The sequence below is a fragment of the Euprymna scolopes genome, chromosome 29 (assembly GCF_053919585.1).
Source record: "Euprymna scolopes isolate OS-2025 chromosome 29, ASM5391958v1, whole genome shotgun sequence".
Taxonomy (NCBI): Eukaryota; Metazoa; Mollusca; class Cephalopoda; order Sepiida; family Sepiolidae; genus Euprymna; species Euprymna scolopes.
Genome location: NC_136510.1, coordinates 103,326,947 through 103,344,083, shown reverse-complemented (window position 1 = coordinate 103,344,083; position 17,137 = coordinate 103,326,947).

The following is a 17,137-nucleotide window of genomic DNA, read 5'->3' as shown; positions in this document are numbered from 1 at the left end:
CGAGATCGAGCAGACACTCGGCATCGATGCGAGCTGTTACCCCCTCGACGTACCTTAATAGGGGCTGTATCCGGCTGCAACTAAAAAATGCGTGCTCGATTGTTTCGGGCTCGCGTTCGTCACAGCACGGACAGAAGCGGCTGGTATGTTCTTTATACCGGAAAAGTACGTCGAAGAGGGGCAGCGCATTTCGGACCAGTCGCCAAGTCAGGGAGAATTCCGAGTTATTCAGAATCTCCCGTCCCGGCGCCCAACGCCATTGAGAACGGACAACCTCCATTGACCATCCCATCCGCCTACAAAGTGGATCCTTCGCGGTCCCCTCCACTAAATCCCGATACAGTTTCTTCCTTGGCTGATCGAGGACATTGGTCCCCGGCAAAGCTCTAAGAGCGGTTCGGCATTCGGAGAAGAACTTGGACTCCCCCTTCGGTCTACGACGACCTTCTACCGAAGGGTTGGGTTTGAGGTTGGGAAACGAGTTCTCAACCACAGGGACCCAAGGAGCGTCTCCTTCAAGCGAACGACCCAGGAAAGCCAATCTCTCGGCGTTTCTATGACACAAGAGACTGGGCTGACCCAGGCCTCCCTCGCTCGGATTTTGAACACAGACCTCTCTGCAGACATAATGCTTACCCTCGTTCCACAAAAGTGAATCGAGGCGCCCTTGTAAGCGGGTTAGTCGTTCTGCAGGGAGAGGAAGTACAGACAAACGGTAAAGGATGAGCGGAAAGACGTATGTAGCACACGCCTCCGCCCGACCCTTCAAGGACAATTTCCTTCCAATCCAAGTCTTTACTGACGATTTGACCTTAGACTGTACTTCCGACCAATTCTTTTCCAGCTGAAGTCCCGGTCCAAACCAGACACCGAGAATGCGGACCGGTCCATCGGTCCAGCTGAAAATACCTGGAAGCGAGTTTACCCCGGTCCAGGCCCCCAACCGCAGGCCAACAGACTTGCTACGGTTGAAGATGGCCCCTGTTACTTCTTCGTATCGAGCGAGCGCCTCGACCACCGCTTGAACGTCCGTGAGGCAAGACACGAACACGGTGACGTCATCGGCGAACGCGGAAACCCTGGCTCGTGTGCCTCCAGGGAGAGCTATTCCGCGCAGGACTGGTGTAGCCGCCTCGTCCCTTAACTTGCGAAGGAGGGGTTCCAACGCCAGGACATACAACAGAGGCGACAGCGGACAACCCTGTCGCACCGACCGAGAGACAGCGAATGACTCCGACAGCTTACCGTTGATCTGCACCGCTACCGTCGGCCTGTCATACAGAACAAAGATCCACTTGCGGAAGCCCGGATTAAATCCGGCGGCCTCTAGCACAGATCCTAGGAACCGATGGTCGACCCTATCGAATGCCTTGGACTGATCCAAACTGATCAGCGCGGCTTCGGCGTCGTCTTCTGTCCCCTCTATGATCGAGCGTATCAAGTGCAAATTGTCTTGAATCGATCTCCCCTTCACAGCATAAGTCTGGTCCGGTTCGATCAAGTCAGTGATGACAACCTGCAAGCGATTCGCAAGAATCTTTGCCAAAATCTTTAACTCTGTGTTTAGCAGAGTCAAGGGCCTAAAATCATCAAAGTTTTCCCTCCCACCATGCCGTTGACCTTTCCTCAGCAATGTGATCACACCTTTGGTCACCTGTCCAGGGATGGAACCCTGGGCAAACCAATGGTTGAACATATCCTTCAGAATAGGGACCAACATGGGCGACAGCCTCAAGTAAAACTCGTAGGGTAGACCATCAAGCCCCGGGGATTTGTTATAGCCGACCTGCTTCAACGCAGTAATGACCTCATGTTCAGTAATAAGACCATCACAGCTAGCCGCCCGAGCCGCCGTGAGGCGGGGCGAGTCAGCCAAATAGCTGCCAAACTCATCAACCCTGAGTCCGGGTAGTTGGGTGAAGCGCACCGATAGATGCTCCCGAAACCCCTCGCAGATCTCCCGAGTCGATACTAAGGGGTGTCCTTCCAGGTTATGTACTTTACGAATGTACCCATCCGAACCGCGCCTTAAAGCAGCCTTACGCTCAACAGCGTCAACATTCACAGCCTCGTTAGAAACTTTCTTTAACCTAGCCCTAACTACTTGACCTTCATACCGCTCGCTAGCCAAGCGGTTGAGATCTTGTTTAGCTAGTGCTAACTCTAGGGGGTCTCCCCCCTCCACCGCCCGGGTCAGCTTATCCTCTAAACGCTTCTTTGCTTTAGCCTTATCTATCGCGAGGCGTTGGCTATACTGGACAGAGAAGCGCCTAATTTTGGCCTTAAGACTAACCCACCACTTACTCCCTGTAACCGCCCCCACTAAAGCCCGCTGAATTAGCTCAGTGACCTTCAACCGGTAGTCCTCCAGCTCCAACAAGGTGCTGTTGAACTTCCAGTATCCGGCCAGTTTAGGCCTAGCACTTAAGCTCAAACGGGCCATAACAAGTTTATGGTCCGAGTGTCCTAGCAAGTGGAACGTGGGGCAAGATAGGAAGTCTACATCGCCTCTTCTAACTAACATCCGATCCAAGTAAGTGCTTGGATGGGAAGGCACTACAGGATGCCACGTCCACATCTCCCGCCCAGGATGATCCAGACGAAATCTGTCGACGAGATCGCACGAGGCCATCAGGTCAGACAGACTGCTGTCACACCACGCCGACCCGCTAGTCCCCCCGACCTTATCTATTTTGGGATGAAGGATTGCATTCCAATCCCCCATTAAAACTAACCGTTCCGGATCCACTAAGAAGCCCTCCAACCGTCGAAAAAAGGTTGCCCTCTCTACAGCAGCATTGGGAGCATAAACAGCAACAATCCGAAAAACACTACAATTAACAGCAACATCAACAACAAGCGCCCGCCGTCCTCGCCTGCGTGAACAACATTCACCGACGCTGACAGGGTGCGACTCACTAGCAAGGAGATTCCACGACTATAGGTATTGCCATATGCTGAGTAGACATCGTAATCATTTACCAACACCTGACAATCCCCGTCACAAACAAAGTGGGTCTCCTGGATAGCGGCAATATCTACCTTGAGGGACACCAAGTCTCTCACAACGCGCGAGGCCTTGCTTCGACACCTGATGCCCCTCACATTCAATGTAGCCAAGTTCAAAGACATGATCACTTACCTCAAGCACTGTCACAGACGGGTCTGAAATCCTGGGCAGTGAGGACATGGGAAGGTGATCCATCCTTGGCCACGCCCCCCACGTCCAGGGGGAAGGTTAGTTTGAGTGCCCTGTATAGCGATGGGTGTACATACATGGGGATTCTACCCTCACATTTAAAGAAAATGTTGGTCAGTGAAGGATGGTCCCTATCCACCAGCTGCTGGCCTGGGATCGCATTCTTCGCTGCCTTAATCATTGCCCACATTCCTCCAGTCCTACCGTCCTTGTTGACCCTAACGAAAGTGGTCAACAAGGGAGCGTCCTTGAATTTAGTGGGGTCTGTTACTAGGTCTCCACCGACTTTTTCAAAGTTTTTGAGTTTATTGTACCGGACCTTCTGTTGTCCTTTAAGGTCCGGAGCCGGTTGGAGAGGGTCTGTTTCACAAATCCTGCTTCCTGGCAGGAAGGGGAGCTTTTTGGTCCGTTCAGTGCGGACTTTGGGAGTGGGGGAGGGGACCTCTTTTGGTTGATGGGGAGGCTGAGCGCTTGGGGAGGGGGTAGCCTGCTCGTTTTCTTCTTTTTGGCTCCTGTCACGGGATGAGGGGCGGGAAGAGTTTCTTGGGGCCTTTATAGGAGAGGGGGAAGGTTGTTCGGGTTGCTGGGGTGTTGGGATCACAGGGGGCTCATCCTGTGTTGTTGTTGCGAGGGAGTCCTTCTCAGTCTCAGTGGGGGTAGGAGGGTTTGCGCGTGTCTTGCGGCTTTTCCTCCTCCTGGCCCTCCTGATCTCTGTTGCGCTCAGGGCCATAGAGACTGTTGTTGTCTCTTCCTCTGCCTCTGACGCGGCCTCCTCCTCAGATTCTGGTAGTTTCCTCTTGTTTGAGGAGGAGGGTGTCTGTGTGTCCATTTTCTCCGTCTCGCTCTTCGGTTGTTCTTGGTCTTGGGTGACTGTCTGCAAGGATGGCTGTTTGTTGATCTTGCCTTTCTTTACAACCGTCACCCAGCCTGTCGGTGCCTCTGGAGGATTTGCGGCCGGCGCGGGAGCAGCGGCTTGATTTGTTGTCACGCTTGTTCCCGCCGCTTTTGTGGGCTTCTTCCCTCCATTTCTCTTTGGACAGTCCTTCGCCATATGCCCTTGTTGTGTGCACAGCCAGCAATGAGGCCTCCTCCCTTCCACTATAAGGGAGAGTGTCCACTCTCCGAACTTGAGTGTGGCTGGGATGGCGTAGAATCCAGCCTTGTCCAGGACCATCTGGACTTTGTAGTCCCCGGTCATGATGTTTCTTAATCCGCGGACCGGGGTGACTTCCTCTACGTCTCCATACTGGCTTAGGATAGCCCCCAGTTGTTTGGCCTCCATATAGCAGGGGACGTTTAGAGCAGAAACATTTGCTCTCCTCTTGTTCATATAGATGGGTTGGAGCTTTATGTTCCTGCTCTGATGGCAGGTCCTGGACAGCCTGACTGCGTCTTCGGAGGTGGGGAGCAGAACATCCCACTGTGCGTAACTCCTTCTACAGATGTAGTTGGCGGGAATGTTCTGCTCCAGCAACACGTTCATCATAGTGTCCTTGTTGACGCCCGTCAGACCCCTTGTCTTGGTGTCTGAAGTTATCAGCGAGAGCACTCTTTTCTCCAGAACTTCCACTTGACCCGGGAGGGGTTGGATGTTGTTCCCCTGGGTATACTCCTTGTAAGTGGAGTCGAAGAGTGCTCTGTAGTCTTCGGGCGTCAACTTCCCTTGCTGCTCTTTGGGGCCCCATGCCGGTCCTCCATCCTGGTGGGTGTCAGCTGGACTCGGGTTGGGGGGCGTAGCTGGTGTTGTGGGGCTCTCCATTGTCATGGGCATTTTTGGTTTCGGAACTGGCCCGTTACCAGGCAAAGTAGGCCATTGTGTTTTTGCCGTTGTTTCGTCCTGGCTTGGTTTGCTCTCCGGGCCGCTCCCCTTTCTTATTTTCTTCCTTTGCTGGGTGGCTGTCCCCTTAGGGGATGGAGGTGTCTCCCCTTCTGGTGCCGTGTTCCCAGCTGGAGCCTTGGTGGGTACTGTCAAGGGTGTCTCTCCTTCCAGCTTGCTTTTGTTACCACTGGCCGGAGAGTCACCCCTTTTCCGTATTTGGTCCTCTTGGGGAGTGTTGGGGGGCCAATCACTGTCTTCCCCGCCGAATAGTGAGCAGATGGAGGCTATTACGTCTTCATCCAGCGCCTCGGTTTGGTCCGCGGTGCTGTTTTCCTCCTTTTCTGTTGGGGAGTCGCCCTTTGGGGGAGCGGGGGATGGGTTCCCCGGTCTTCCTCCCTTGGTTCTGCCGTCCTGGGGTGCAGCTGGTTGGCTGGGTTCTGCACTTTCCCCAGCTAGTGACTTAACGGCAGCTTTTTCCGCTGGGTTGCCCTCGTGGGGAGCGGTTGCAGGTGCTTTTCGGGGGGTCGCCGCGGGCTGCGGCCCTACCCTCCCGCTTTCTTCCAAGGTCGCCGCGCGCCGGGGCCCTACCTTGTTTCCTGGCGCCGTCTCGCCGGGAGATGCATCAGCTCCCTCACATAGGGAGTCGTTAGCAGTTGAGATGCTGCGCATTTGGGGTGACGTACCCCTCCTGCCTGGCATCGTGGCGGTTGCACTGGCCGCTGGCGCGGACCAAAGTGTAGTGGGGGAAAAGAAAACCCAGGGGAATGGAGGGGGAGGAGGGGGAGGAGCGGACTTTGAAGAAATTAGAGTTTTTGACTTCCCCTCACGGGGATGTCGGGTTAGCAGCTCAGATCCCCCCGCGAGGGGGGAGAGCAGAGAAGAAAGACGCAGTGGGTGCTAGCGGGTCAGAGTGCCGCGTCGCAATTAAGAGAGAGAGGGGATAGGCATCCCTGCCCACAGAGGGGAGCAGAAACGAAGCACCCGCCCTACCCCACGTCACCCTACCCACTAACTTACCCCAACGGAAGCGAGAAAGAGAACCCTGTCTGCTCGATCCACTGGGAGAGCAGCGAAGATAGACAAAGTTTGGGCCTGGCAGGTCAGAGTGCTGCTCAGGCAATTAAGTGTGGAGAAATTAGACCATCCCCTGTCTCTAGAGGGAAGAGACCGGAACGAAGAAAAAACGCATGCAAAACAAAAACAACAAAAGCAGGTCTCAACTACCAGCTAGTGGTGCTGGTCCCGAGATTCCAGTCTCCCAAAAAAGGGGATCGGTTTCCGGGTCCAAGCTCCCACAAATGTGGAGTCGGTCCTTTAGGTCCTGACTCCCCAAAGGAGGGGGTCGGTCCTTGCTAACGAAAGTTAGTATGAAAACACCTTAACCTAGCCCGAAAGCCCGGTGGCGGAAAGTTTAGTAACTGAGAGAACAGATGGTGTTTATTTGCCCCCCCACTGAGCAAATTAGGCACAAGGCCGTTTTTAATGTGAGGTAAAAACCAGCTCCCCTAAAAGTAGGCAAAAAGGGGTCACTCTGGTTACCAAAAATAATAATTGTCCCAGTATAGAGGGTTTCCCCTCCATTGACTGGTACAAATTATCTTAAGTGCAGCATCTGCCGGAACAGATGGTATTTATTTGCTCCCCCACTGAGCAAATTAGGCACAAGGCCGTTTTTAATGTGAGGTAAAAACCAGCTCCCCTAAAAGTAGGCAAAAAGGGGGCACTCTGGTTACCAAAAATAATAATTGTCCCAGTATAGAGGGTTTCCCCTCCATTGACTGGTACAAATTATCTTAAGTGCAGCATCTGCCGGAACAGATGGTATTTATTTGCTCCCCCACCGAGCAAATTAGGCACAAGGCCAATTTTTAATGTGAGGAGTTAAGGGAGGGGGAAGGGAAAAGGGGACCAGCTCCCGAGAGGTGGGAAATGGGAGCTGGTTAAAGGTAACGCATGTGAGGTTGCCCCCACATCTGGTCTTTGCTAGTCATAGCTAGTCTTAGCTAGTCATAGCTTGCAGTATCTGCCGGAACAGATACTACACTTTGATCTTGGCCAAAAGGCTAAGAGTAGAGATTCATTTGCTTCCCCACTGAGCAAATTAGGCAGGAGGCCGTTTTTTAATGTGGAGATAGGGAAAGGGGGAATCCAGCTCCCAAGAGGTGGGAAGTGGGAGCTGGATTAGAAACTGTTGGTATGAAGGGTTGCCCCTTCAGTGACCAAGGTCAGATATGTGGAGTTACCCCACATATGGTCTTTGCTAGTCATAGCTGGTCTTTGCTAGTCATAGCTTGCAGCATCTGTCGGAACAGATACTACACTTTAAAGGCCAAGAGTATGCAAGTTATAGTTGTAGGACTGATAGCAAGGAGCCTGACCAGATAGATAGGTATAGAGAAATATACGATGCTGGCAAGTCACATGTCACAATATACGATGCTGGCAGTCACATGTCACAAGTTAAAAGGATGTGTTATTTACTATTTAATAGTATATATATATATATATATATATTATAATGATTTCAAAAGTTCAAATATATATATATATATATATATATATATATATTATATATATATGCCTTAGGTGCCATCAGCTAGAATCGAAACCCAAACATTTAGCACTCCATCCTTAGTCGTTACTACTTGAGCTATCGTCAGATGGTTAAGAAATAGTTAAAAATAAACCGACTTTAATGTATAAATGTATATTTTCACATGCATACAAATAACACAGTTAATTTATGCCCGCCTAGTTCAATTTTCTTTTTTTTTTTATCAATTTTGACCTCTTAACAGCTATTTGTACCGGCTAAAAAGCAAATCAAATTTTTTTTTTTCCCGCAGGTCCAAATCCTCTATATACTATATATCAAATTTCAAATCTGGAAACCCAAAATTGATAGAGTAGTTTGGTAGGAATCATTCCACACACACACACATGGCCATTTATATATATATACTAGCTAGGGCACACAGTGTTGCTCAGTCATAAGATATGCTTATAATATTTTAATTTACACAGATTTTGTATTTATTTTTATAGAGCCAATTCTTTATTGATTATTATATTGTACCCAATAGAGATTTCAAAAGGAAAAATATTAAAAAAAAAAAAAAAAAAAAATGTTTGCATATGATTTGGGTTTTATCAGTTAGAATCGAAACCAAACTATATAGTGCTCCAGCCTTTGTTGTTACCGTTTGAGCTATCGTCAAGTGGATAAGAAATAATAAAAAATGTACGGACTTCAATGTATAAACGTATATTTGCACATGCGTTTTAAATCGAATTATGCCTCTCAAGTTCTAAATTTTTTTGTTTTTGACCTATTAACAGCTTGTTTTTTTGTTTTTTTTTTTGTTAAAAACTCATAAACGAACGGTCCACAAAAAAATGCAATAATTTGAACTGCCTTGTACTCAGTGACGTCTCAGAGCAGATAAATCCAATTTACCAAATTTCCACTGCTAACAATTACTACGTCACTGTCCCTATTAACCACTGTATATTTATTACCCCTTTTCCTCGAGTGGCCTCTGGGCCTTGATAAGTCGTGACTCCTTTGTAAAAAAAAATGGAGAGACAGACAAACAGACATAGTGAATTTTATAAATTAGATTATTGGTATGATGCAAATGTCCTTGTGGCTGTTTGTTGAACAATGAATCAGACTTCTGCACAGAGCCCACAAAGATAATGCCTGGTCTGCATGAAGTTCCTCTCTTTAATCATAGCTATTATTGCAATATTGCAAATTAATCCTCTACACCTAAAGCATCAAGACCTTGCAGTTGGATACGACGTTGAGGTAAAAAAAAAAAAAAAAAAAAAGTCTCTACTTGAATAGGTCCCACACTATCAACCAAGCTTCAACCCCTGTCCCATCGCTGCAATGTTAAATTCTTGTGATCGTTTCAGAAGTACTTTAATGGAATGTGCTTCAGTGAACACGTAACACTGGTGCTCCCTCAACATAAATACCTCCGACTAACCAGACAAGCATCAAAATCCCGCCCCTTCACTTAGATGCCGGAAAGGCTTTTTCTCTAATAGTTTTTTTTACTACAAACTGTTACACTTTGGAATTCTCACCTGGTTTCCTGTTTCCCTGCATAAAATGCATGTTTAAATGTAAGGCAAACAAACATCTTGCTCCTCAAGTCCCTGCATAGATTCGTCCTTTACAATCTGCCTTGTTTGAGGTGAATATGAGTTAATAGAAAAAATACAAAGAATTGCGGTTTTATATGTGTCGATACAACTTGGTTATCCTCACTTCAACGAGTCACCATTAGATAAAGTTTTAGAGAGACTAGCACGGGGGTGTCTGGCTTTGCCCGGTCGTAAAATACACTTAAATATGATATTTTAATTTTTCTTGATTTTATATATATTATTATAGAGTCGCGATTTCAAAAGTAAAAAAATAAAATATATTTGGGTGTCATCAGCTAGAATCGAAACCGAAAGCAAAACTATAGCATTCAAAGCTGGTGACGTTACCACTGTACCAACGTGACATGTATATGAACTGATTAACAATAAACTAAGATGAATGTACAAAATGTATAACGATTTTTTGTCATTTTGACCCCTTTTTGACTCCTTAAAAACTGGCTAAAGACCCATAAAAGAACGGTCCGTAAAAAATCCAATCATTTGAGGCTCCCAGTGCCGCTCTGCAACTTTTAATTTTGAAAGAGGTAGAGTTTGAAAATATGGAAACGGACAGACATAGTGAGTTTTATACATTAGATTAAGGGAAAAACACTTCTAACAGGTTTATTAGATTTACAGAGTATGTTGTTTGGGGTAGGCGTTTTGTTTTACAGTAACCAGTTTTATTGACATTTAATACAAAATTCAACTATTTTGGCGAAAAGCTTCTACAGAATTTGAACTCAACTAAACAGACTTTTGCCGAAGTTAACCTAAAGTTTATTTAAAAGTTAAAAAAAAAAAAAAAACGCTTCAAATTCTGTAGAAGCACCAGGGATTTCATTTTGAAAGTTCATAATATCTTTAAATAGAACTAGCGTGAACAAATTCCTTTGATTCAAGACAATAACTAAATGTTTCTGTCTGACATCTTGTCTGTAGTTTAGTTCTGTTGAAATAACTTTATTTGAACGAATCAAATTAATATTCGCAAACAACATATTCTTTTAAACTCATAGATAAGACCCTAAAATACGTAACATAACATGCAGCGGCAGTTGGGATTGAACTCACTACACGAGTTTGTAGCTGAATACTTGATGCTTCGCTAGGGCTATCAAGGGTATTTTGTTATCATGATGCCATCACTAGATGGGTTGCCTACCACGGCTTAAGAGAGGCCCATCTACCCTCGAAAGATGGATAGACCGCGCCATTTTCCCAACCTGGTATTTTACCTTGCAGTACATACAGTGCTCGCCTTCCCAAATGGTCACCCATCTGGTACTGGCCAGGCTCAACATTGCTTAACTTCGGTGATCTGGCGAGAACCGGTGTGTCAATATGATTGTGCCTAACAGGTACAATCACATCACATCAGATGAGATAAAACCGAAGAGTATTGGAAATTTAAGGGTAATCACATTACCAGATTTATGTAAAATTCATAATGAATTTAACATTTAATCCATAAATAAGGCTGGTAGGTACTATGACTCAAGGTCAGAATGGACTCAGGAGTAATGCCAATGGTGTAAGTGCAGAAATAACTGCGAAAGAGCAACTTGGATTTGAACTTAAGTCAATTCCATGAAACTATATCCATCCGTCCAATCGCAGAAAACCCACGCATCAGTACATCAAATTGCCTCGATACAAACTATCTCCGTATCTTCCACCAGAAAACATGTACACGGATTGCATAAACATATTAGCATTCATGCAGGCATATAAGGTGAAATATTTAGACGAATAGATGTATGTATGCGCATATCGAAGACTTTCATAATTATGCATGCAGGAGAGAGAGGAAGACAGATTTTGGAAAAATATCACTGCATCTGTAGATGTACACACATACGCACACACACACACACACACACACACACACATACACACTATATATATGTATATATATATATAGTGTGTGTGCGTGTGTGTGTACATCTTACAGATGCAGTGATACACACACACACTATATATATATATATATGTGTGTGTGTGTGTGTGTGTGTGTGAGCATATAGAATCATAGAAAACATTATCTTGAATTAATTAAACATAGCAACATGAATATTTATGTGAACAAATTTACATATTTGTGTGTGAATATATATATATATATATATATATATATATATATATATATATATATATATATACGTGCATATGTATATAACAAGATACAGATATCAAACCTGAGAATAATCTATTTGCATGTATATATTATACATATATATGCATACCTGTTAACTGAATATGTATATATATATATACATATATATATATATATATACATAGACACACTGTTGGTGATATTTGTATATGTGCATTAATCAAAGAACTGTGTCTAATCTAAACAAGGTTCGTCAGCTGAACGAGTATCATGAATAAAATTGGGGAAAAAGTAGAAAAAGGAAAAAGTAGAAAAAGGAAAAAGTAGAAAAAGGAAAAAGTAGAAAAAGGAAAAAGTATTTTGCATAAATTTATTATTGAAAATAAAGTGAAAATAAAATGAAAACGAAATCCAGAAAGGCAGAAATCATGGTGAAGCAAAATGTTATTCGAATTTCAAAACGGGCAAATTGAAATGTAAATAGTTTTCATTTCAACTGCATAATACGTGATTGTTATCGGAAAGTCTGCGGGAGCGGAGAACCTGCATCCATTGTGGAACGACGGACATGTCCGTGCGTCCATGAAGATGCGTGCACAAACACAAATGCTGGTTTTGTTTAATGGCACATCAACATTTAATACCGAGAAATAGGTATTATTTGATAAAAAAAATTATATGTTGAGAAGAAAAAAATGTGCGAATATTAAAAAACATAGCAGGTCTTGAATATCTTCCTTCTTTTCTTACATAGAAGTAACTGCTTATCAAGGCCCTGAGGCCACTCGAGGATAAGGGTTATTGGGTGTACAGTAACCAATGGGATAATATCGTAGTAGTCGTTATTAATGGAAATTTAGTAGATTGGATTACTTAAGGGTGTGGTCCATCAAGAATTTGTTTATGTTGGACTTGAAAGACAACTAAGTTTTAGTCAACTGGGAAACAGGCAAATGGAAGAGAGTTCCACATGTGTGCAGTTCTAAGAAAGAAACATTGTTCATGGAATCTACTACTACTGATTATATAGAACAATGGCAGGGATTAATCTTGCAAGTCAAAGTTACAAGTGATTTTTCCAAGTGGCGACGAGAAATAATAAAATGTTTATTTTTTGGCGATTGTATTTTTTTAACGACAATCTGCCAAAACTCATACAATACGTACCCCTCCCTCAAATAATAAGGGTATAACTGAGAGAATAGTATCATGATGAACGTCCGAAAAGAGGGGGTTAATGCCTGGGAGAATGATATAACAGAACGGTTCACTACCTATTAATAACAAAGCTTAAATTAACAATAAAAAAGAAGCCACGTAAGAACCAGTTTGCACGGACAAACTTAAACATCAAGAAACATCGCATGCTTTCTAAACAGCAGTCCAACAGAACCTGCCAGCCTCAAGCCCATAACTCGACGTGGAATGGACCAACATCCAAAATGCCATTAATGAGGCTGCAAGGACGATACTTGGCTATCAAAGCAGAGAACACCAGGATTGGTTCGGCGAAAACAATGATATAATAAGTCTCTCATCGATGAAAAAAGGAAAGCTTGAATAGTCTTTGAACAAGATATACAACAAGATATACAAAGAGTTTGTGTCAATCGAAGCTTCGTGAAATACAAAACAAGTGGTGGCAACAAACTGCCAAAGACCCGCAAAGCTTTGCAGACAGAAGGGCCCTTAGAACTTTTTTGCCAATACTAAAACAATCTTTGGTCCAAAACGCTCTGCTGTGGGTAATCTCATGTCAGCAACCAAGACCATCCTGACAGAAGAAACCAAAATACAGAACAGCTGAGTTGAACGCTTCAACATCCTACTCAATAGAGACTCCTCAGCCCATCAGGACTTCCTCAGAAACATGCCACAGCATCCACCCCACCTATGGATGTCTCTCCTGCCAACCTTCGAAGAGTTTAGTGTAGCACTAAAACAAATGCACCAAGGGAAAGCTGCCGTACAGAGCTCCTCACACAAGAGGGTCTCCCTGTGAAGATATGCCTCAACTCTATCATATTAAAAGCAAGGGAGGAAAAACAGGTTCCCAGAGACTGGAAAGATGCTCTCCTTGTTACCATCTTCGAAAAGGGAGATAAAAGAGAATGTGAGAATTATAGGGGGATTCGGTTACTATCAATAGCAGGAAAGATTCTGATCCATATACTTTTAAACTGACAACAGGACGTAGCCGAAGATATCCTACCTGAATCCTAGTGTGGTTTCCACCCATCCAGAGGAACCATTGACATGATTTTCTGTGCCCGCCAATTACAGGAAAAAAAACAAAAGAACAACAAAAACCCATATTCCTAATATTCTACGACCTTGAAAAAGCCCATGACAGTGCTCCAAGAACAGCAATGGGGTCAGTCCTAGAACCATTTGTGGACATGATCAAAGTCCTGCATGATGGAATGTCAGCTAAGGTGATCCACCAAAGCAACCTGTCAGACCCCTTCTCAATCACTTGCGGGCTTAAACAGGGCTCTATGCTGGCACCGACACTGTTCTTTTTTTTTTTTTTTTACACAGAAATCACCACATTATCAAGGCCAAGAGGCCACTCAAGGATAAGGGTTAAAGAGTGTACAGTAGAAATTGGACAATATAATAATCATTAGTAATGAAAATTCGGTAAATTTGATAACTTATATGGAACGGCTCATCAAGAACTTATTTACGTTAGACTTGAACACAACCATATTGTAGTCAGCCGGAAAGCAGGAAAACGGAAGACAATTCCACAGGCGTGCAGTTCTAAGAAAGAAGCTTTGTTCATGGAATCTACGTTTAGGTTTAGGCACAGGTAAAGAGTGGGGGGAATTATTGATAGTGTTTACAGCTAGACGAGTGTTTCTTGTGAAAGTTTGGCGAGGGGGGACCATAGACTTAAGCTCAGTCGAACACTTTCCATGAAAGTAAAGATACATAACAGACAAACTCGCAACATCTCTTCTATGAGATAGAGGTTGCAGGGAAGAGAAAAGGACATCTCCTACGAGGCTACAAAGTCTATTTTGAACTCTATCAAGGCAGGACAAGTCCTTTCTAGCAGCTCCTGTCCAGATGTGGCAACAGTATTCCATCCTTGGACGTACCTGGCTCTTATATAGATAGAGAATTGCATCAGCAGTGAGATATCTATTGGATCGATAGAAAGATCCCACAATTTTTCCAGCGGCCTTGGCAACAGATTTGATGTACGTGTTCCATTTAAGATCAGGAGTAATGGTCAAGCCCAGAAGCTTGTCAAAACTTGAGGCCTCCTGAAGACGAGAGCTATTCATTTCAAATGATGCCAGATGTGGATCAGAATGTTGATGATGTAAAGAGAGAAGCTTGGTTTTAGATGCATTAAAAGTAACCAGCCACTCCTTTCCCCATTGTACTACGTGCTCAAGATCAGAGGAGAGAGAATCGGAGAGAACTTGGTCGTTTACTGTCTTAGATGTGGTACCATAAATGGTAGTGTCATCAGCATAAATGTCTACAAATGATGTAAGGATGTGATTTGGAAGATCATTAATGCAGATCAGGAAAAGAGTTGGGCCCAGGATGGACCCCTGAGGGACACCAGCATTAATACTGTGAGCTTCTGATTTTTGCCCCTCAACTACTACTCTTATGAACCTATCAGAAAGAAATGATTTAATAATTGAGAAGACATTTCCAGCTATACCATAGCTAGAGATCTTGTGAAATAAACCTTTATGCAATACCCTATCAAAGGTCTTAGATATGTCAAGAGCAATTGCCCTAGAAAGGTAGCCTCCGTCGAGAGATTTGCTAATCCTATGAGATATAACTGTAAGCACATCTGCTGTAGATCTAGCAGAACGGAAACCATATTAAGTGTCACTAAGAAGGTTATTTTTGTTGAGATGGTTGATTACTTCTGTATTTAACACAGATTCCAGCAACTTACTCATGATGCATAGAAGACTTAGTGGCCTGTACTGAGAGGGGATGAACGATCACCGGAATTCTTTAATATAGGGCATACTGATGAAATTTTCCAGGGTGATGGGAAACTATTCTCCTTCAGACAACATTTAAACAGTTTTGTAAGTATGGGTGCTAGTTCAGGTTGAAGTTTTTTGAGTACTATAATTGGAATACCGTCAGGGCCAGTTGCTTTACTGGAATCAAGGTTTTTGATTAGCTTGGCAACATCACGTACAGATATACGTATATCACATAGCGTGTTTTCTAATACAGGAGGAAATATTGGGGGTTGGCGGCCTTGGTTGCAAAGGAAAGAATTAGCTGCAAAGTTCTTGGCAAAGAGTTTGGCTTTGTTTTGATGCTGACAAGATTACCTCAGGTCCATTGATGATAGTTGGGATAGAGCACACGCTTCTCTTCAGGATTCTGTTTGCTATTTGCCAAAACTGGTGGGAACCAAGTCGCTGCTCAGCTACTTTGGACTTAACGGATTGAGCATACAACTCTCTTGCGTTCTTTATTACTTTCTTACAATAGTTGCTGGCAGTCCTGAAAGCGGCTTTAGTTTCCATATATCTATTACGTTGGAAACAGTGGAAAAAGTGATTTCTGTGTGCAATGGCAGCAGCACATTCTGGAGAGAACCATGGCTGGCTGTTAGGTTTTTGCTGGAACTTTTTAGAGGGTATGAAACGGTCTATACCTACAATTAACCATTCGGTCAGGTCTGATACTATAGAGGACACCCCTCTATCTCGTGACCATGATATTCAAAATCCTCCAAAACAATCCCGGGATAAATATCAAGTTCAGGTTTGATAGAGGAATTTTAAACTAGCCAGATTAAAATCAAGACGAATGACCAACACCATTAAAGTGCTGGAACTGCAATATGCAAATGACAATGCCGCTGTGGCCCAATCCCCATTGTCTGTGGACAATTTTCACACCACGTATGCATACTTTAGCCTAACAGTTAACAAGACCAGGACCAAAATACTGGCCAACTATTGCCAGTATAAGTTGTGCCAGACTTCAACATCACCATGGATGGACCCACCATAAAAAACATCGATGACTTCCCATACCTGGGCAGCATTCGCCAGATACACATGAAGAACAGTGACCCGAAGAATCCAAATAATATATATATATATATATATATATATATATATATATATATATATATATATATTTTTAGAAATATATGGTCTCATTATATACCAATCCTTATATAAGAAGCTCAATGTAATTACAGAGCAATATAGAAAACTAGCATTTCAGCCCGACGTTGTCCAAGTGTTTTGACGTCTATGCTGTTACAACCACCGCCAAACCGATGTATTGCTTTAATTCAGTTGACATTTACAAACAGATACTGTCAAGAATTGTAAATGTCAACTGAATTAAAGGAATAAAACTGTAAGATGGTCAATATATTTGAAATATAAAGACTTTTTCATTCATTCATTACATCTATAATATAAAGCTGAACGTCTGTGTGTGTGTCTGGTCACGAATAGGCTCCTATATGGTTGCCTATTATAGAAAACTGATCACATATAATGATAGAAGATGTATCGAGACACAGGAATGGATATGTTTGATCTGGCATAATGATGATACATTAAAATTTTGGGGTCTGCGTACGTGTCTGGTCCACAAAGTATGGAAATAAAAAATTAAAAAATTAAAAAAAAAACGTTTACAAGTGTTTTTGATATAGATGTACACAATAATACTTTGATAAGTATGTTTTAACTTAAACAGGGATGGTATAATAAAATTGTGGGGTCTGCGTTCGCACCTGGCCTCCATAGAATGGAAATAGGCACAAACTTTAATAAAGACTTTTCATATCTATCTGCGTAAGTATACTTTGATAATT